General features: G+C 40.8%; 1 long non-coding RNA gene across 1 annotated transcript in view; it reads left to right on the top strand.

Moving 5' to 3' along the window:
* The window catches only part of LOC144819878 (uncharacterized), a 107,408-nt gene extending 98,545 nt beyond the window's left edge, over window positions 1-8,863 (top strand). Inside the window, exons 2-4 of the long non-coding RNA XR_013607604.1 lie at window positions 7,840-7,926; window positions 8,016-8,091; window positions 8,703-8,863. This is a non-coding gene — a long non-coding RNA (uncharacterized LOC144819878). The remainder of the gene's footprint in view (window positions 1-7,839; window positions 7,927-8,015; window positions 8,092-8,702) is intronic.
* The last annotated feature ends 9,109 nt before the right edge of the window (window positions 8,864-17,972 follow it).

Here is a 17,972-nt window from a genome sequence, read left to right as displayed (position 1 = left end):
CCAGTGCGGCAACTTGCTACACACCACCTCGGTGCCATCCGGATCTTGGCATCTCAGCGCCTAGTGGTGTCTTCTATTCCGAAAATATTGTTGCGCTGCCTTCGGCCCCATTCACACATCGGTCCGCTACTGACGCCATCTCACAGGCCAACGGGGCGCCCCACGCCGACTTTCAGCATTGTAGGATGGCCACACCAGTGCGGCAACTTACTAGACACCACCTCGGTGCCATCCGGATCTTGGCGCGTTGTATTGCCTTCGGCCTATTCGCACATCGGTCCGCTACTGACGCCGCCTCACGTGCCAACGTATTTTCTCCGCATTTTATACCCTATGCCGCATAACAGGTCATGTGACTTGTTTATAAAACTTTTCATTGGTTCATTTTACTTTTGGTTTCCTAATGATGGAAGGCTTGATCATATGACCTAAAAACAACACTTTTCATTGGATGAAAACTTTTTTTCCCCCCCAAACGATGAAAGCCCCACCTTGTTTCTGGATGTTTCAGACTGAAGCTGGCGTCAGCATGAGAGCACCACCATCTCGTAGCTCCGTCGTGGTCATTCCGCGAGCAATCATGGCAGCCGCTCCCCACCAGAAGCCTGCAGGAGTCGGGGCCCCCAAAACTTTTGATGAATTCTCAAGGCGGAGGGGACGCTTTCGAGAATGGGGTCCAAGACCTAGCAGACAAGCGTCCGATTTCCAAGGTGTCCCAGGGCCATTTCAGTGGACCAGGCCCAAAAAGGAAAGAGCCTGCCGCCATTTTGAGAGTCCTGTGACAGCCGCCTAACACTGCACCGCAAGAGTGGGCGCAACTCAGCTGAATTGCGGCTTTTGACACAGTGGACCAAAAACGGACGGAATGGCAACTGAAACGGTAAAGGGGCGCCCCACTACAACAGATGACACTCCACCTGGAGAGGCCCGTTCACGCCGCCTCCCCCGGGGCGCCCCACGCCGTTATTCGGAGCAGCATTGTAGGATACCAAAACCAGTGCGGCAACTTACTGGACATCACCTTGGTGCCATCGTTCTGCTGCCTTGGAACTATTCGCACACCAGTTTGCTACTGATGACCCACCCCCCGCGACGCCCCACGCCATTATTTGCTGGGTGGCAACTTACTAGACATCACTTTCGTGTCATCTAGATTTCAGCGCGTTCTGCTGCCTTGGAACTATTTGCACAACAGTTTGCTACTGATGACCCACCCCCCGCGACGCCCCACGCCGGAAATCTGGACGTTGTGCTGCGTTGGGACTATTCGCACAGCCGACCGCTACTTCGTTGTTTTTCCCTAAAAATGTTTATATGTTATTACTATTTTTGTTTTCTTGTATATATTTATAAATTATTAAAGTTTTATAATCTTACTACTTTGTCGGAGTGCTATATATTTTTAATGTGACACATAATTGTAAAAACTTTGATGTACAAAGAGTCATCCCTGGAATCTTCCGCTTCAGGCTCGGTCCCCTCCCCAATCACAATACAGGATGGTTTTCAGATAATAGCAACGCTTCTGCTGTGACGGATCTCATCGAGTGTGGGCCTTGATCTACTATAACTCCTTTGAAGAGGGGTGATTCTTTACAGCTGTGGCCATAAACTACATCTGCAGGGCTAGCTGATACCCTAGGACCAGCCTGGACAATCGGACACAGAGGAAAAGGAGTGTCAGAGGGTGCGGTAGTGAATAGGGCGAAAGGGAGGTGTCGGGCAGGCACAGGGTGTGATTCTCAGGGAAGAGCAGCGCAGATGGGGGGAGGTTTATTACCCATGCATAAGACAGAGAGCGGGGGTGACCACTGCCTGGGGGAGATGCTTGCGAGGGTGGGGAGCCATGCTAAGGATCGACAGCGTGCACAGAGTGGGTCTGGTCAAGGCATCTAAAATGGCTGCCGTGCACGACAAAAGTGTGGCATTTGAAAAAAGACAAGATGGCGCAGACAATGTTTTTCAACACTTCCTGATTTCCTTCGAATCGAACGTTAACAGACGTTGGGGCATATTACCAAAGTTAAGCGATATTTATCCCTAACGATGCTTAGCAACGATTTTTTTACCGTCAGAAATTATCGCAGATAAACCTTGCTATTATCAAGGTTTATTGCAAATACGATAAAAAACGACCGCAATGCATTAATATCGCTGAAAACTCAGCGATATTCATGCATTACCGAGCTAATGCTCTTAGCCATGTTATCCACCTCCCATTGGATAACATGGCTAAGAACTGCTCAGGGCAGGTGCTAGCTTTTGGAGATATTCGCGCTTATCTCGAATATTTCCAAAAGTTAATAATAGGAGATAGCGATGTTAGCGACTGTTTCCAGTCGCTAACATCTTGGCATGCCCACTTTGCATGTCATTAGTGATAAATATCACTCACATGCAAAGTGGGGCCCAAGATGGTCGCTATCTCCTACTAGCCGTCGCTAACTGGTGTTAGCAACAGCTAGGTAATACAGATATAATTTTATCTCCGCGAAGCGGAGCGCTGTTACAGATATATATCTTGTTTTTGAACGTAAATTTCTCAAAATGCACTGAAGCACATATATTGAGACCTAGCAAAGGCACATCGGGCTACCAGTCCCTAATATTTTACCAAGTTTCGTGCAAATCCATTCAGCCGTTCGATTATTATTATTATTTTTTTTTTTTGCCCCGCGGGGCCCTTTTAAAACCTCCACATCAAACCTAGGGGGTCAGCGAGGATCTACTATGCCCCCTTATGGTCATTTGCCCCTTCGCTTTGGCCTCCTCTTGTCTCTCGATCCTACCGAGAGACAAGATGGCGGCCGCTACGGACTGTTTGGAATGTTTACAGACACCGGAGAGCCAATCAGCTTCGCTTCGCAAAGCTCCGTAACGCGAAAAGTACGCGAAGCGGTGCGCTGTTACAGATATATATCTTTTTTTGAACGTTAATTTCTCAAAATCCACTGGAGCACATATATTGAGATCTAGCAAAGGCACATCGGGCTACCAGTCCCTACAATTTTGCCAAGTTTCGTGCAAATCCATTCAGCTGTTCGATTATTATTATTTTTATTTTTTTTTGCCCCGCGGGGCCCTTTTAAAACCTCCACATCAAACCTAAACGGTCAGGGAGGATCTACTATGCCCCCTTATGGTCATTTGCCCCTTCGGTTTGGCCTCCGCTTGTCTCTCGATCCTACCGAGAGACAAGATGGCGGCCGCTACGGACTGTTTGGAATGTTTACAGACGCCGGAGAACCAATCAGCTTCGCTTCACAAAGCTCCGTTGCGCGCAAAGTACGCGAACTGGAGCGCTGCCCGGTCCGCTGTTACAGATATATATCTTTTTTTAAACGTTAATTTCTCAAAATCCACTGTAGCACATATATTGAGACCTACAAAAGGCACATCGGGCTACCAGTCCCTACAATTTTGCCAAGTTTCGTGCAAATCCATTCAGCCGTTCGGGCTAAAAGTGAGGCCAACCGCCCTATGGAAAACTCAATGTTAAAAACACGTTTTGGGACCCCCCTTTTTTCTCGGCCCCCCCTTGACGAACCCCCCCCAAATTTTTAAGGGCTGCTCAGAAACAAAATGTGCCATTTTCCTGAAAATTTCAGCCAATTCCGTCCACAAACGCCAAAGTTATTAGACATAGAATTTTCAAAAATCCCATAGAGAAAAAATCCTAACTATATATACCTACTGGCGACCGCCAGTAGGTAATATATATATATATATTTTTTATTTACTATTTTTTATGACTGAGCATTTATGCTGTTAGGTTGTTGTGACATGAAATACAACTATATTGGGTAAATTGGTTTTAGAGCAAAGAAACTACAAAACCCAGCATACATTGGTATATAGTATTTTTTCTATGTTTAACACTGAGATGAGGTGAAAGCATCACGCCAAAAATGTATAAAAATAAAAAGCGGACCATTTGTTTGTTACATTGAGAAAGAATACGGAGGTATTCGAAACGCGTCTGGCTATAATTGGATAATAAAGACCTGTTGATCCACAAAAATTGGAGTCTATAATCCGTTCCTTTGGTTTTGTCCCGGCTGGGCTCTGCAGAAGGGAAACGGAGATATTTCTATATATATATATATGTTAGCAACCCACTTGGGATTTATATGGTGATGTGATACCACACGGCGCCTCACATGAGGAAGAAACGGCACTACAATTACCATCGGGCCACTCGCATGGCCATGCCCATCAGGGCGGGAACATCATGGTTAAATGGACTGCCAAAACTGCCGTTGAAGGTATTTGAACCAAAGCCCCGAGCCCCTGATGACGTGTCCTCAGACCTGAAACGCGTTGGGCAGGAACTGATTGGACGAAGCACATAGCCGGTTCGTGTTGTTTCCCTTAAATAAAATTTGAAGGCAAAAGCGACTCACCTGTTTGGGCTTCTTCACTGCAGGCAAACCTTGTGATTGATATATATATATATATATATATATATATATATACAATAAAGTACCCCCTGCTGTACATTATAAGGATATTGCATGCCACAAAGGAGTTCCATACCCATATACAGAAATGAGACCGAAGGCCGAATTCCTTTGTATGGTTAGGGAACTCCGAGGTGACTTGCAATATCCTTATCATGTACCCAAGAACAGAGAGAAGTAGTGGAGGGGGTAGGGGAGGTGAGAAAGGGAGGATAAGGGAAGAGACAATAAGGAGAGACGAAAAGAAGTCTGTCTAAAGACCGACTGGGTAGGTGACGACCATGGAGAGAATCCACGGCCCATCTCCTCTATAGCTAAACCAGGTAGCTCCATCGGGCATCAGACAAAATAGTTCAGTCTCAATACATTGAGAGAGGAGAGAAGGAGAGATATAAAATAGAGGAAGGATGCGGGAGGAGAGGACAGGAGAGACAAAAGGAAGTGGAACAATGTGGTTCAACAATATAATAGAAAAAGATCAACAACTAAACAGTACATAAAACAAGTTAAACCATGCACACTCCCAGCTCAGTATCAGTTTTTGTACAGATGTACCATTTGAGGTTTACGCATTTCCTAATTGTCAACTGGCTCCATATTGCAAGTGTAAATTTGGAACCAACGTTAGAGAGCGGTGAGGGTCACAGAACTCGTGTGAACAGGTGAGTATTCTAGGTGTATCACTTATTGGCTAAATATTCAAAGAACCTGCTCACTTCTGTTGATCCACCGCCCAAAGGTCATCTAACAAAAGATTAAATCTACACAGAAGGAGCGTACAGTTATTATGAATTCCTCCACAATTAATGATTAAAGTCCATGAATAATAAAAGTCCAAATGCAAGCTTCCTTGTCCACTTGGCTTTATTGACACTTGCCCCAAACTCTTCAAAACACAGATCAATCAATATTTCAATACAGCCAGCCTATGCGTTTCATCCCCCATGGTACATCATCAGGGCTGTAAAAAGAAAGCAAAATATAAAAATTCATTACAATTCAAGATTATACATGCAAAATAAAACAAAGTACCAAAATGTTTAGAAAACATGTTCATTTCCACCTGCCTATAGAACAGTCTATACTCATCTGTAAAGGTATGCCCCACTATCTTTTGTACATCAAAATGTACTTGCAAATTATATTTAACAACATACCAAAATGTTTTGTTAACTTATTCATTACAAGCTTCCTATGGAAGAGTCTATACTCATCTGATAAGTTATGCCCCACTATCATTGACTCATGCCAAATGTACTTATATCAAATAAAAGGCAGCCTGCCTATATGACATTCTTTTCGATCCACAATTCTATACAGTTTCCAACTTATATTCACCTATACATAGTAATTACCCATCTTTGTTCAAAATATTGTTGATCAGAATAGTACGTGTGCACTGATCCATGATGTATCATGACTAACCTGGCCTTCAATTATCAAAAGTTTGTATAAGTTTATATCATCAGTTAGCACCAATCCTGATTCTAACTTTTGAAACCCTGAACACTCCACTTAATCATATTAAATGTGTATTTATCAGGAAACACTGGACTCTGACTTCAATTATCAAAGGTTTTTATCAGTTAGCATCAATCCTCGTTCTAACTTTTGAAACCCTGAACACTCCACTTAGTCCGATTTAATGTGTATTTATCAAGAAACATGGGCCTCTGTCCCAATAATCTCCAGAAAAATCCTGAATATTTACTCCCCATCATTAGATTCAAAGTGATCTCATCTGAATCATTTTCATGTTACTGTCCATTCTTATTCTTTTTCCAATTTTCCTATATTTCTATTTTATGATGCAAATTCTGTAAAAGAGAATTACCACTATTTAGTGTTGTCCCTCTTACTGTTGTATCTGTTCCTTAAGCTTGCCTCGTTTTTACCTATTTATGTATTGCAATAGCACAGGAGTTGTATATGTAATTACATGTGCATGTAATAAAATCGACACCGGGAGCACCAAGAGAAGTTTGAAAACTAGAATTCAGGAACATAGAATGGCTATCATTAATAAGGAAATGAAATCACCCATTTACCAGCATATCAAATAAAACCACAGGAGGGACACAAATGTTATGTTGCATGGGCTACAAAGAATGTTTCCCAGGGGTGGAGACTGGGAACTAAAGATCAGAAAACAAGAGGCAAGATGGAGCAGCAGATATAGAGCGGTGATCCAGGGCTTGAATAGTGATAATGAGTTGCATTATTTCTTAGATTAAAGTGATTGAGAAGCCTATATGTTCTGTGGAAGACTAGTGGATAGTAAGATTCATGTAACAGCAATTATGAATCAGAACTTTATATATATTTTTTAATTAATTTTATTGAGTGGTATGGTCTATGGAATTTAAAAAGTACATGACATTGGTAGAATCGATAGTGCATAGGTTGTGGGCATTATCAGATAAACCAGAGGATGTAAATGGGTGTCTTGTAATTAACATAAAAATAAATGCACGGGTGCTCAGTAACATACGCATAAATAATATTGTCTGTTCGAGAGTGTGGGAAATTTCAAACAGCAACTCAAAATAGGTTGCATTTACAATAGATATGGCATTTATGCTTAAACATACCAGTTCTAAGTTAACTCAGGGGTTTCGCGACCCCTAGCATGCGTCGAGTGGAAATCTGAATTTGCCAGTTAATTACGACAAAAATATATTAAATTATATCATCCAATTTATGCATAGATATGCACAGATTGGGCACAGGTAAACATTGTTTAAAAGACCTTTACATAAATTAAAAGAGCTATAGTTGAAAGGCTTTTGTTTGGAATATGTGAAGGGAAACTCGGCTATAATATATGAATCGTCCACGGAAGAACGGTAACTGAAAGGTGATCGGCTCACAGCATGACCAATCGGGAGATAGGTAGACGACGTGGACAAGGGTTGGAATTATAGCCCAAAATTACGCATAAATTAAATGAATGATGTTTGTGACTCACTAATGATTGGACAGAATTGAACTGAGAAGTGATTGGCTCACTGAGCCAATAAAGTGACCAACCGGGAGATAGGTAGACAAGGTGGACCAGAGAGGGAACTGCAGCCCCAAATTACGCATAAATTAAATGAATGATGTTTGTGGCTCGTTAATGATTGGACAGAATTGTATTTAAAGTGCAAGGCTTAAATGCGCAACTCTGGATTGGTTCAAAATAATTTTAAATAGAGGTGGGGAATAGTCACAAATTGCAGTGGGATTTATCGAGACTGGCGGCAGAGAAGAGAACTTCATGGAGATGCTTGGACATAATAAGAAGGTGAGCAGATGAGTGAGAAAAACGCTAGCTAGAGGGCTGATAAGAGAGATCGGGTGAAGATTAATAAATAGCGGCTATATTTTTTCTTTACAGAATTAGCATTACAAAATAGAAATTTTGAAAACTGATTCAGAAGTCTGGTAGAGCAATTGACAGGAACTCATTCGCCATTATAAAAAGGTGAGCAATAAGTAAAAACGAGGCAAGCTTAAGGAACAGATATAAAAGTAAGGGGGACAACACTAAATAGTGATAATTCTCTCTTACAGAATTTGCATCATAAAATATATATATCGGAAAATTGGAAAAAGAATACGAATGGACAGTAAAACGAAAATGATTCAGGTGAGATCACTTTGAATCTAATGATGGGGAGTAAATTTTCTGGAAATTATTGGGACAGAGGCCCGTGTTTCTTGATAAATACAAAAAAAGTTAGAAGGAGGATTGGTGCTAACTGATGATAAAAACTTTTGATAATTGAATGCCAGGTTATTCATGATACATCATGGATCAGTGCACACGTACTATTCTGATCAACAATATTTTGAACAAAGATGGGTAATTACTATGTATAGGTAAATATAAGTTGGAAACTGTATAGGATTGTGGATCAAAAAGAATGTCATATAGGCAGGCTGCCTTTTGTTTGATATAAGTATATTTTGGATGAGTCAATGATAGTGGGGGATAACTTATCCGATGAGTATAGACTGTTCCATAGGAATATCGTAATGAATAAGTTATCAAAACATTTTGTTATGTTGTTGAATATAATTTGCTAGTACATATTTGATGTGCCAAAGATAGTGGAGCATACCTTTACAGATGAGTATAGACTGTTCTATAGGAAGGTGGAAATGAACATGTTTTCTAAACATTTTGGTACTTTGTTTTATTTTGTATGTACAATCTTGATTTGGAATGGATTTTTATTTTTTGCTTTCCTTTTACAGCCCTGATGATGTCCCATGGGGGACGAAATGCGTAGGCTGGCTGTATTGAAATATTGATTTATCTGTGTTTTGAAGAGTTTGGAACAAGTGTCAATAAAGACAAGTGGACAAGGAAGCTTCCATTTGAACTTTGATCATTCATGGACTTCAATAATTAATTGTGGAAGAATTCATAATAAGTGTAAAGTTCACCTTAGAATGGTTTTTGATTAACAGCATTGCCCCCACGTCCATTTCCTCCTTCCAGTCATAACTGATTGAATTGAGTCCACTTCCCCAGACAGACCCTATGTGGTTCTACTTCACTTTCTTTTATTACTATATAACCCGTATCCCTCCTCATCAGCTCAGGTGAATAAAAGGAGCACCCAAAGGGAAGACATTCTGTACTGTTTGTCTTGCAGGCAGACATTACTGGGCCTCTATTCAGAACTGTCAATTTTAGTTGTTTTATTTCGCTTTTATAAATGTATTTTGTTTTGAAATAAATTCTCTTTTCCTTAGCAGCAATCTAGTTTTGTGCATGGGCTGCAAACATCAAGGAACTGTATATTGTTTAATCACCTCAACTACTGAGGTGCATGGGGTCTAAAGGTGTGTGTTTCCACATTAAAATTGGGGTAGTGGTGCTGCTGGCTCTGGGACGCAAACCAGAAGCTGCTGCCTGGCCCAGTCGAGGAGTTCTTTTACTGGTGTCCATAACTTCTGCAGGAAGGTTGAGAGATTTGTGGTCTCTGCCATGCAGGTCTCCTTTTTTGAGGGTATTTCTAGATTGTGGGCGGTTCTGAAGTTAGGTCCTTTCTTTGTACCTAATGTTCAGTCCTATTTTATTTTAGCCAGGAACTGTTTTTCCCTGAGTTTATACCCAACTGTTGTACTACAGAACAGGAAGTACTTCATTGTTTGGATCCAAAAAGAGCTATTGTGATTTATCTGAAGCACATGGCTTCTTATTGACAGGTTGACTCTTTCTTTGTGATTTTTGGTCCAGCTAGGGCAGGGTTGAAGTATTCTTCAATTCTATGAGCTGGTGGGCTTGTCCTGGTCGGGTTCTAAGGAAGCTGCAGTTCAGTGTGAATGATTTTTGGAGATCTGTTGCACTGCAACTTTGGCAGTTTCTTTTGTTTTGTTGATCATTATTGTATCTTTATTGTGAGGGTGTAGGATATGGTTATTTTTTTGTGCAGAGTGTTTCAATTGTGTCATAGAGATTGTTGTTTTTACACATTACAGAACACTTTCACACATGTTGCGCCAATGAATTTTTACCATGAGTTTGTTTGTGTCAATATTTATTGGTGGCCCAAACTGCTCTGATATTGCTTTGGCATTCCTCAATGAGTAATGATTACAGTGAGACACTGGGGTAGAAAAAGCCCCTGCAGCCCCCGGGGAGCCGGGGGGGGGGGCTCGGGGACCCCTATGGCACTGGCAGACCCCTGACCTCAGAGCTTTGGACTAGGTCCAGAGTATGGGGGGTCCGCATGCACTTTGCAGAGGAGAAAGTAGACGAGCAGGGTATATTTCAATTACTTGTGACTAATTCCATTTTTCAGTGTTCATTATTCCTCATTACTGTTATTATGACTGAACCTCCCACCCATTTGGTTGACAATTGTGGCACTTATGTTGAGGGAAGTTTAGGGACAGCACAGGATGTCTTTCTGGTGGGTGTTTTTTTGATTCACCTATGAGTTGATGAGGTGGGATAAAAGTTTTTTCTTAAAAGAAAGGGAGGTAGAGCAACATAGCGTTTGGGGAGCCGGGCCTAACCTCAATGATAATAACAGGAACGAGGAAGGAATGACTCAGAGTAAGGTAATTACTGGTAAGCAATTGAAACATTACTTATGCAGAATTTTATAAATTCTTTATTCCTTTGAAAAATATTGTTCTTTAGTTCTCACCTTGTTCGGTGCTGCTGGGTATGTTGGCGCTTTCCATAAATAACTTACCACAGGGTCGATTGGGTGGAACAGGGCTATGTGAGTCCCAAAGTACAAGGGTCCAAGGCAAATAAAGAAAACCTACACAAGACAACATTCAAAATCCAAGCCATGAAGATTTATTTAAAATTAAGAATCATTACAGAAAGCAAAAATGTAAATTGGTAATTTCAGATCAGCATCAATATATATCATAAGCCAAAAGGAAAATCTAAATATAGAATCAACAACAGGACCAAAATGAAGTCTGCCTCTACAGAATAGACAAAAAGTTATTTCACAAATATTCCTAGTACATAATTTAAACTGTAAACGGACATGGAATCCTCTTGGTAAGAATGCAAGGACAGGTCTGGCACACAAAAGTAGCACAGTTTAGAGGTTTTTAAGCGTTGAAAGTCACACTCATGACAAAGTGTGAAATTATGTAATAATGACAACAACCAACAGATTTTCACAAAGATATGATCCATTACTGCAACATTGCTATAAACCCCTTCGCAATTCAAAATTAATGCTAATCTCTAACCTATAGACAAGAGAATGAATACGTCTTTTCATGTTTTAAATACAATGCCTGTTGGTACAGTAATGCTATGAAAAAATGATAAAATCAATCATATGTAACATTTCTCTGCAGTTACTCTTTAAAGACTATTTGCATTCACACAATCAAGTACTAGATCCGGTTCCTCAACGGCCACCAGTTTTTTCCTCCTCAATGCCCAGTTGCAACTCAGAAATTTTGCAATAGCAATGACTAAATCTGCGCAAGTATTCGTTAACAGGATGCGCATAACTCTCAGGCAAGATCTTGAGCCAAGGTTAGTGCACAATGGCTTGTGCCACATGTGACGAGGGCCCTTATAAGTCGGGCACACAAAAAGTAGATGAGATATTGACTCTTCTCTAGTATGGCAAAATGGACAATTAGTGTTCGAGGCCTTATCCCATTTTGCAACGGACGATCTTAACGGAAGAGTACCCACACAGAATTGATGATATAGTTTCCTATCTCCAGTTTTCGTAGTCAAATTCCAGTATGGTTCTGTTTTCGTTACAAACTCATGGTCAAAAAAGATACCTGTGAGCGACGTACTGCTCACCCTTGACAGGGTCTTCTTAGTTATCATATCCCAGTAAAGCTCTTTGTAATCATTTTTACTTGGGAATATATTCCCTACTGGGTCATCCCACAGATGGCTAAGGCCCATTTCGAACAAGTTATACTTAATCTTCTGAAGCCATTTAATTTTAGAAGCCAAGTCAGCATTCCTGATGTGCATCATTGCATTAGCATAAGGTGTCACTTCTGTGGTAGTCCACAGTCTCCTCCAGTAGGCTAAGGGTCTAAAACCTGTGACCTCATCAAAGGAAGTACAACCTAGGTCTAAAAGCAGAGGCTTAATAGGTGTTGATTGAGGGAGGGCAGTCAGGGATCTTAAAAACGTGTTTTGCGCTTGGACTAAGGGTGATAGATTTTCAAACCCCCAAAGTTCAGCGCCATAAATAATGGAAGATCTAATTTTCCCATTATAAATTGCTACAGCTGGCCCTATAGGTTTAGCATTTGACAATCTATATTCCTTTAGTAGGGCTCCCGCTAGCTGATTGTGCCTAAGAACTAAAAGATCAAGTCCAACTTCCTACTCATAGTTACCCCTAAATAGGTAAAGGTATCGGTTTGCTCTAATGATGCATTATCCATAACTACTCTGGCTCTAACAGATTTATATCTATGCAATACCATGAACTTGGTTTTGTCGACATTTACTACCAGCTCATGGTAATTGCAGATAACTATAAATTGATCAAGGGCACGTTGCAGACCAGACTGAGTTGTTGATAAAATTAACGTGTCGTCTGCAAGCAATAGTAATGGAACCCTTGATCCGGCAAGAGATGGAGCATCTGTTAGGAAATTAGAATAATAAGCAATAACCCTATTTATAAATAGGGAAAAGAGGGTAGGAGCAAGGACCCACCCTTGCCGCACACCTTTATTAACTATGAAGCGATCAGACAGTTCACCCTGCTGCCCCCACCTTACTTGAGCATAATTTGCCTCATGCAGTTTGATAATAAAACCAAGGATTTCTAAAGGCATCCCAGCCTCCTTTAATGAGTCCCACAGCTTATAGCGAGGTATTTATTTATTTATTTATAAAGTTTTATATAGCACGAACTTGATCTCGAAGGATATCAGAGCGCTTTACAATTTGAGGCAAAGGTAAAAAATCAGAACATTAGTCTAACGTGGGGAATCTAAAATACACCTGGGTGAACGAAGAATGTGCTAGACGATGGAGCACAATGACTCAAGGGGAGCAAAACTCAAAAATTATGTACAGGAACAACACTCATGCCCTTCATCTCTCAGCACTCCCAACCCATTTCATACCTGCTCCTCGTTTTGCTTTTAAACAGGCTCAAAATTTGAAGAAGGTCTTGATCTACACAATACCAAGCGAGAATCAATAGTAAAGGTCACTTTGTCGACATTACCAGGTGTTACTGGTCATCACCAATTTGGTAATTGTAGTATGTGTATGAGATCATACAACAGAACGTTCACGGGAGCTGCACCAAGGATCTGGAATTCGCTCCCACCAAATATTAGGAGAATCACATATGGCCCACGGTTCAAAAAGGAGACTAGGGCCTTTTTGATGGGTAAATTTCTCCCATAACTAACACCAGGCAACAATAAGAATATTCTGAGTTCGGCAGACAACCCATCGATCCACTACAGTCTGCTGTTCAAGTAGACCTCTGTAAAGTATAAGACAGTTACTCCCTTGGGTCTATCTAAAGGGATGTTGTCTACATTTAAGTAACTCGAACAATGTATATTTGTTTTAAAGTAACAATATTATAACCATCGTAGACAGCTAGGATAACAGGAGTGGACCTTTTCTGGTTCAGAAGACTGTTTATGGCATGTTTTACTTTTACCTAATGATTTTCTTATTCCTCATTATGTTGCAGGTTGGAAATGGGTTAGCATCTGCCAATACTATTGAACAAGTTTTTACGCTTGTTGTTAAATAAATAAATATCCTCTGATTGTAAAGGGATGATGATCTAAAGCGCTCTGACACCCAATTTCTTGGGTCTTGCTCGTGCTATAGAAAACATTGCATAAATAAATAAATAAATACATAAATAAAAATGCGTGTGCTCACTGAACCAACTACAACTGTTAAGCTTCTGACTGGAAGCATTTGGGATCAAAGACAATATATGATTTGCAATACTACACATGTGCCCATGTCAAAAAACCTACATGGGAATGACCAGAGATAAGGTTAAAGCATGTATGCGAAAATCTAAGAGTACTATAAAACAAAAGAAAATAACTACCAAATTAGTGACCAACCATAAGAATCAGAATCATGCTTATGCTGACTTGAACATATTTTACTTGAAATCGAATTGATGGATCTACTCTCAGAGATCAGATATACTGGTTTAACGAGAACATTGACTGGAATGTCACAGTTATACATCATGTTTTTAAGGTGATCACTAAGAGCAGTAGCATCCTTTTATTCATGTGATTACTCATTCAATTCAATTTTAAAACTTTATTCCATAGCATTATAGCAAACATGAAAGTGAGTCACAACATGATTACCCAAGTCAAAAAGGAAGAACTTCTTGGACTCACTCAGGTCAGCCAATGACTTCAGCTGGGTTATTTCTGTAATTATTTGGGGAGCTCATCACAGGCCACCTTGAAGTATATGTATAGGGGAAAATATTTAAATGAGATGACTTTAGAGTCATCAGAAAAACTACTCTCGGATGATGTTGTAGTTACTTCAAGATAATGATCATTTACTACAATAGGATGATCTTCTGATTACGTCAATGGAAAACCTGTGATGATCTTTTACTACTCCAGGATGATTCCCTGACAACTTCATGCTAAACCGGTTTTACTCAAGATTATAACATGATGATTGCAGGATGGGGTTTTATCATACTAGGATGCTCTCAGGCTGACTTCAATATGAAACAGTATTACACAGAACTGAATACTTGATGACTACAGGATTATAACATAATAATTTCAGGATGAGGCTCCTACTATTCAGGATCTTGTCCCAAAAATTCCTGGAAGCAACTGTTTTACTCCAGTATGATACCATGCTGATTATGAATAGTACTGGGTCAATGTGTTTGTGAAAATGTGAAAATTATGAAATGTCTCTATTTTTAAAATAAATGACTGAAGACTAGACCATGGCTATAGAAAACACCTAGAATTGTTTTAATGGCGAATTAGAAAAAGTGGTCAGTTTCTTGTACCAACAATAGAACAGCACTACTCAGTTTGCCACACCACCCTGCATCACAAAAAGATCCAGGAAGACATGGGCTCCACATTGTTATTCTTAAATGGTTGCCAGTAGCCAAACCGAAGAATCTAACAACAGAGACAGTTCAGTTGTTATATCCTTCTGATTATTTTCTCTGAATCTATTCAAAATAGCCCTGCCCCTGCCTGCTCCTCTAATCATAGACTGTCCATGCCTGGATGAACAAAAAACCAATTTTGAAGTGGTTTATAGATAACTACAGGATATCATTGTGTGCGTGCACTTTTTTTGCCTGTCATAAATGGAAGAGGATCCAGGAGATGGCAGGTTCTCGCTTATCATGCAAAAGTGGCTCAGATGAGAACTGTAGGATATGTTTTTCAGGACGGTTCCACCATTACAACTTGAGGAGGTTCTAGGACTGTGACTCTTCTTAATACAATTTCTGTAGAGGGAGTCAAACCATGTGTGACAATGAGATGGGCATGTTGTGGTGAACTGCAATTATAATTCTCTGTCATTTTATGAGTGGCCAAGTCAGAATGGTGGTGGAGTAGGTGGATACTGTAAAAGGTTAATATCAGTGGTAGGTGATTGGTGATGTGGTGGGGACTTTTTACTAGTAACTGATGCAAAATAGCTTCTTGATCAAATATCCCTTGGAGTGACTCTGGGTCCTGCAAGTCGGGAAATAAGTGTTTTGTGTGACTCAGTGATATTTTGAGTGGCTTTGGGGATGGGATGTCAGGGAGTTAGCATACATAACTGAGTGATATAGTTGTATGGCTGTAGTTAGAAGTGAGTAAGCATCCAAGTATTTTTTTAATGAGTGGTGGTTGTAAGCAGGTGAACGGGTCATGCTGCATGAAACGGTCAGTGTTTTGTGAGGGGATTATAGTGTGAGGTGTTAATGGCTAAGGATGATTACATGTGTATGTGAGTGAATGCAAACTGATAACAGAGGTGAGTTATGATGTGAGTGGAGAGAGTAATTGCTTCTGCAGGCGACCAATGCAACAAAGCTGTTTTGCAAATGTGGTTGGATAGTGTGGGTAATGTAGGTGGCAGTGAGTGGTCTAAGTCAAATGCTGATTTTAAATCAACAAATGCTGCATAAAGGGTTCCCCCTGCTAAAATCACTGTGGACCAATAGATCATCATAAATCGAAAAACTTGATCAATTGTGCTCATGTGGGGTCGAAAGCCCGCTTGATAGGTAAATAAAACACTTTGATCTACAATCCATTCATCAACTCTACCTAATACAAATCTTGCAGCTATTTTATGAAGGGTATCATGAGGCTTGTCGGCCTATAATTGCTGGGACTGGCGCATCTCCCTTTTTATATATGGGGATAATTTCGGCCCCTTGCCAGGTGTCTGGTATTGATGCACCACTAGCAATAGCATTTACGATGATAAAAATATATTCAATCCAAATCTTCCTATCCTGTTTGTAGAGGTCGTCAGGAATGCATTCTGGGCCAGGAGCCCTCCCTGCTGGCACCCTGTCTAAAACTCTGTCTATCTCTCCTTTGGTAAAGACAAGAACTGCCTCAGCATTGACCTCGGGTACTTAGTGCTAATGTTGAGTGAGGAAGCAAATTGGCCTTGAAAGTGCTGACCCAAAGTTGAGGGCGGGACATTGTTGACTGGTGTAGTTCCTGTCATATGACTGCCCTATGTAACCAATTCTCAAAATTTGATCCAGTTCTTCCCATTTGAGGCATTAGTTAGACTTACCCATCTGTCCTCATCATAATCTTTCTTCGCCTTCAATTGTACCTTCTTATAATTTGCCCTTGCTGCTTTAACCTGTTGGGGGACTCCCATCTTTATTGCATTAGAGAGGTGTCGAAATGCAATACCACATGCCTCATTGTACCACTTGGATGCTTTTTTAAAGGGAGGCTTATACAGTTTTCTAACTTTTGTAAACAATGACTTCAATTTTAGAAACTGATCCTCATGAATCTTCATAAGGTCTGAGGAACAATTACCATTGGCATCTAGAGAACTCATCAATGCCAGGGTCTCTTCCATGGATGACCTAATCTGCTTTTGTAAACCTTCATCCTCTGAGACCACTGCCCATTTTAGCCGGCGGCAGTCTTGGGACATGATCACCTCTCCTATCTTAGATAACTTGTCAACCATTGGGGGGTCTGATCCTCAGTCCATTTATTAATTGCTTTCAATGAAAGGAGAGGCACCCCCCAATTCTGATCCTCCTCCATACTAAGGTTACAGTCATCTATACCTAATGGCTCGAATGTACAGTTGAAGTCACCTAAAATAACAAAGACACTTGAGCCATCCAGGCCATCCATAAATGTGTCTAGGTCGGCAATAGTTGGTGAGGCTTTCCCACCCGGTAATCCTCGCGCATACACATTGATTAGTATAAGGTCCGGCTCACCCTTCAAACAGATCTAAATAGGAAGGATATCAGGACTATCTATTGATAGTTCCTTTATTTGGAGCGATGCCTGTTGCATAACCCATATGACCAGTCGCCCACTAGGTCTCTCCTTTCTGTTTGCGATTACCGCTTTACCATAAGTCAGATAGCCTGGGCGGCAAATCGTATCTAAAGACTATGTCTCCTGTAAAGCAATAAAATTGTACCCCCCAACAAAGCACAACGAATCAGAGGACAAGGTTTTATGGAACAAACCTGCGATGTTCCAAGATAATAAGGAGAATGCGGGATGTTGCGAGCTCCCTATGTCAACCTGTGATGGTGTCGGGCCATAATCTGGTTCTTGTCCTCCAAGCCCTGAAGTCTGTCCACTAAATCTAAATCAGCAATAGAAGAATAAGCAGAACATGGTGCCAATATCGAGGTGGGTGGTTGTAGTCAATCACATGATTCAATGTCGGAAAGGGGGGCGAATCTATTGGACAATGGGACCTCTTGTGATTTCTTGGTTAATCCAAGATGAGCCCAGGTTCGCCGACCCATCTCCAAGCGATTTGAAACATTAGTGTAGTTTGGC

The sequence above is a fragment of the Lissotriton helveticus genome, chromosome 2_1 (assembly GCF_964261635.1).
Source record: "Lissotriton helveticus chromosome 2_1, aLisHel1.1, whole genome shotgun sequence".
Lineage (NCBI taxonomy): Eukaryota > Metazoa > Chordata > Amphibia > Caudata > Salamandridae > Lissotriton > Lissotriton helveticus.
The sequence above is the reverse complement of the archived record's forward strand: the minus strand, read 5'-3'. Positions and strand labels throughout refer to the sequence as shown.